The sequence below is a fragment of the Penaeus chinensis genome, chromosome 12 (assembly GCF_019202785.1).
Source record: "Penaeus chinensis breed Huanghai No. 1 chromosome 12, ASM1920278v2, whole genome shotgun sequence".
NCBI lineage: Eukaryota > Metazoa > Arthropoda > Malacostraca > Decapoda > Penaeidae > Penaeus > Penaeus chinensis.
The window spans coordinates 28,325,646-28,330,645 of NC_061830.1; the positions used below are offsets into that span (position 1 = coordinate 28,325,646).

The 5,000-nt window shown below is 39.3% G+C and overlaps 1 protein-coding gene across 5 annotated transcripts in view; it reads right to left on the reverse strand.

The window, feature by feature from the left end:
• Positions 1–5,000, reverse strand: part of LOC125031096 (ubiquitin-like modifier-activating enzyme 1) — a 51,808-nt gene that overhangs the window by 17,614 nt on the left and 29,194 nt on the right. Inside the window, exon 2 of one of the 5 annotated variants that reach the window (XM_047621585.1) lies at positions 2,079–2,247. The exons of the other annotated variants lie outside the window; for them this stretch is intronic. The gene's annotated coding sequence lies outside the window, so the exon portion shown is untranslated. The remainder of the gene's footprint in view (positions 1–2,078; positions 2,248–5,000) is intronic. 5 annotated transcript variants of the gene reach the window in all.

Below are 5,000 nucleotides of genomic sequence, written 5' to 3' on the forward strand. Positions count from 1 at the left end.
CATTCCCCCCCTACCCTCTCCCTCCGAGCCGCGTGCACAAGGACATTGTGCAATCCGACTGACTCTGCACACCTTCTTGGAAAGAAAAGAAAGAAAAGCAGGAGCAAGATCTAATAACTAAACATCAAACGAATCCCCAAATGGTATAGTCAAAATAAAATAAAATAAAAAGCTGCGAACATGTGCTTATGCACATGCAGACGTGACAATACATAGGGGTAGTCGCGCAGTTACTGGTTCTGAAGAAAGAGGAAGAGGTGGAGCTAAGAGGCGTAGTGGTGGAAGACGTGGACGGAAAGATCTCCGCTACAACCTACGTTCAAGCCGTTACTGATCCACAAAGCCGATAACTCCATTCGCAGACACGAAGGGAGACGGCGACAACACGCACTTCAAAACACGAAGGTTGAGAAAACAGCGAGGAATGGCAGCGAGAGTAACTGAAGGAAGCACTGAAGCCAGGATGGACAGACAGACACGGAGGGTAGAGGGGAAACATTCACGGGGAACAAAGGGAAAAAAACGAATACGAAATATATAAAGAACAGAAAGGCCGAAAGATCTCTGTTAAGGACTAATGCGTGGGCGCTCAACCTTCCCTCCCCCGCTTCCCCTACCTCCTCCTAACACCGATAATAAGGCTTCAACTACGACCCCGACCCCCGACCCAACTCCTACCCGAATCCCAGCACCACCCATATAGCAATAAATGGCCTCTACATTGACAAAAAAAGGCAAAACCTACCTTCCTTCCTCCTCCCCCCCCCCCCTCTCTCAAGGTCGCACACAGCTGAGCGACGGACAGGTGAGTCAGGACGCGCGTGCGCAATTATGCCAGGTGTGGTATGATAATGGTGTGTGGCGGAAGAATGCAAAGCGAGGCGAAGGAAGAATGATGAGGCGTAATGAGTGGGGAGGGGAGTCGCAAAAGCAATATATTTACCACTATCAAATGTAAGGAAAGAACCCAGTCATCCATCATAAAGCGTCCTCACCATCTCCATTATCACCATCATCATCATCATTGACATCGCTTCGTCGCCTTTAAAGGACAATACAAAGCACTCAAGAATCAGTTACAGTAGCAACAGCCCGAACGGGTTCAACTTGAGATGAATGAACGAAGACTAAGAAAAAGAAAAAAGGTTTGTGACAGGCGCCATTACAGAGGCTTCCCTCAGGTAAGTGGAAAAAGAAAGAAAAAAAAATCACGCACGCACAAACACACTCACGATGCTCGAGCTACTCCACCGTCCTTCGACAGGCCAGTGTTCACCACCTTACCTTTATGTAAGGATACATACACTTACCGAAGGAAACGGAGGTGAGTGGAGGAGATAATAGAGAAAGGTAATCAACAAATCCCCCCACACTTACGTTCCATGCACTTGAACAAATTTCATTACATACAAACACTGACTTCCCATCACAAAAAAAGCGAGATTTGGATACCGTGAAAAATAGATATTGCAAGATGCAAAGGCTATTAACAAATAAACAAACGAGTGGATAACATAATCAGAGAAAAAGCTTGCTTCTCCATTACATAAGTCACCTTCCTCCCTGCACAGCCCAAAAAGGCCAATATGTAACCGTGGCCTTGCTCACGCCATGCAATCACACGCACCAATCATGGCAAGGCGGTTCGTTCATAACATCAGAATTCCAACTTTGCAACAGCAAGATTTTTTTTCTCTCGGTTGCTTGGCAAATTAATGGCATTCCTATCCACCCCCCACTTCGAGAAATTAAAATGGGGGTGGAAGGAAAAGCATAAGAAGCGGGGTATTTTTCTTTCCGCCAGCACTAACTTCACTTTACAAGATCTCGAAAACCATACTTCTCAGCATCGACTACTCATCCACACCACAAACCACACTCAGCTCGCACGCAGAGATAAGAAAAGCTCATCGTGCAGCTGCTCTCTCACTTCTTCCCGACGCAACTTTAATATTACTTTATAGATATCCGATCCATCCTATTATCAAGGACATGTAAAAGGATTTTGGAAACTTTGTCGAGGTTTATCTTTATTCCTTTTAACAAAGAAAATAAGGAGAGAGGCTTTCTGCACCTACCTAGGCCCAGTGTGGCGCTTGCTCTCGTGAATGATCCTTCCCGCACAAGATGCTCTTTTCTCTCTTTCTCTCCCTGTCTCCCTTTCTTTCTCTCTTGTTCTCACTACTTCTCCCTGTCTCTCTAAACCGACCCCGCGTCATGCAACGAGACCCTTATTTGTCAACAAGCCTGTTAATGAAAGCAACAAAGTGTCACTACATTTTTGCATGGAGAAAGAAAATGCATTACTAATCTGCCTAAAAGCACGTGTTCATGCAAAGGATACGTTCAATAATACACCAGTCTATTGGTGATTGTGCATAATGGAAGAAGACACTCGTGCTTTGATAAATCATGTGAAATAGTAAGAACTATGCAAACCGTCACACAAAAATATTTTAATTCTTTAAAAACATAATAGGTTTATCATGCACAATATAAATTGCAAATTAATTCAACTGAATATATTTCTTCGATGTACATTGTACTGTATGTATAGTATACTTCATGCAAGGATATATGTTTAAATTTATAATTATAGCAATATATATAGGTATATCTATCCCAATATACATATACATATTTGTCCATATTACAAATATATATATACACACATCTATTTGTACATATTACAATATATATACATATACATTTATACATATTACAATATATATACATATACATTTATACATATTACAATATATATACATATACATTTATACATATTACAATATATATACATATACATTTATACATATTACAATATATATACATATACATTTATACATATTACAATATATATATACATATACATTTATACCTATTACAGTGTATATATATACTTATACATATTACAGTGTATATATATACTTATACATATTACAGTGTATATATATACTTATACATATTGCAGTGTATATATATATTTATACATATTACAGTATATATATTTATACATTCATAAATATCATATATTTATTTATACATTCAAAAATATCATATATATTTAGATATTACAATGTACATATATATTTAGATATTACAATGTACATATATATTTACATATTACAATGTACATATATATTTACATATTACAATGTACATATATATTTACATATTACAATATACATATATATTTACATATTACAATATACATATATATTTACATATTACAATATATAATATATATACACATACATATATATCTTTACATATTACAATATATATACACATACATTATATATATATATATATATATATATATATATATATATATATAGTGTGCGTGATAATGCACGGGCGGACACACACACACACACACACACACACACACACACACACACACACACACACACACACACACACACACACACACACACACACACACACATAGTCTATGTATAGATTCATGTATACATATGTATATGTATGGTTTACGGGTTATATATGTGTATATGTATTTACAGTATATATATATATGTGTGTGTATATGTATTTATATATATATATGTGTGTGTATATGTATTTATATATATATATGTGTATATGTATTTATATATATATATGTATATCTATGTATGTATTTTTATATATGCACGCACGCACACACAGTATGATCACAAAATGTGGGCTCAATACACACTTAACGCAAATTAAACCATACTACAACTGATAGCAAAAAAATAACTTTAGTCACTGCAATCCAAGTACACAGAATTCGAAAGGCACGAACAAACCTGAAACCTAGAAGTTATACAAAAACTACAAATCCAGCAACTTCCCCCCCCCCCCTACGGCAACGCTTATTTTAGTACTTCAGAGGATCGCATACGAAGGTAAAAATAAAGAATAAAATAAAGCTAGCGCGGACGGCAGGGCGGGTCACTAGTGTTCACAACAGTAGTCACACCTCGACTGCCTTCCCACCACTTGGCCAATAACACTCAAACAATGCCCTCCCCTTCTCCCCTCTACCTACCCCCCCCCCCCTATCACCCGTTTTCTTTGACAACTTCAACCAAATGTCCTTTCAAACCCCTCTACCCCCCCCCCCCCCCAGCCCGCCCCTCAGCACTGTCCCTACTGTACGATAACGTGTGACGTTAACGATCGTACGGGCCTGGCACCAATCAGCTGTTAGCCTTCTTTCTTCACGATCTCGATTCGACACCTCTATCCTCCTCCCTGGACGACCCGAATCCTTGAACCATGTTTCGCTTTGCCAATCAAGTCTCAGCGCCACAAATCACAAATCGTCCACCTACCTAAGAGAACACCATTGGATACCGATAAAAAAAATATACCGACTTCACTGATTCTTATGATTTTAGTGGTCATAACTAACAGGCTTCAGCTACGAAAACATGTTAAATGTTTTCTAATTAAATGTGCAATTTGTGCGAGTAAGTGGTAAGCATGATGTTGGAAAATGCTCAGTGGGGGATAGAGAGGAAGAAAAGTAAGGAGGGAAAGATAGAAAGGAGGAGAAAGTGAAGGGAGAGGAGGGATTGATTGATTGGCAGACTGAGCCAGAAACAGCAGATGTTACACTTATACCTGGACTAATTTATCACGAACAGTTCAGATGATAAAGAGGCGTTGAAGATTGTTTTTTTTTTTTATGTGGGCAGTACATATGGTAGAGAGCAGAATGGCGTCGCTGGGAAGTCCAACATCCCAAGCTGCACAAGAGGTTGTTTTCGATATCTACTAACAGCAAATGAAAATGGTTCCTAGCGGTGCAAGAGCAGTCAACAGTTTCATTAATATTGCGGTTGTTTTGCTCCGCTAGCTCGGACAGACTCCATCGCCCACATTTCGCATTCCGGCAGCGAGATGAGAGCATGCTTACACCCAACTCCTTGATGGTCGCGCGTCTCAAGAATATGAAGAGGGTCATGAAATGGGAAGCCGGGGGAGGAAGAAGGAAGCGTGCGTGGGGG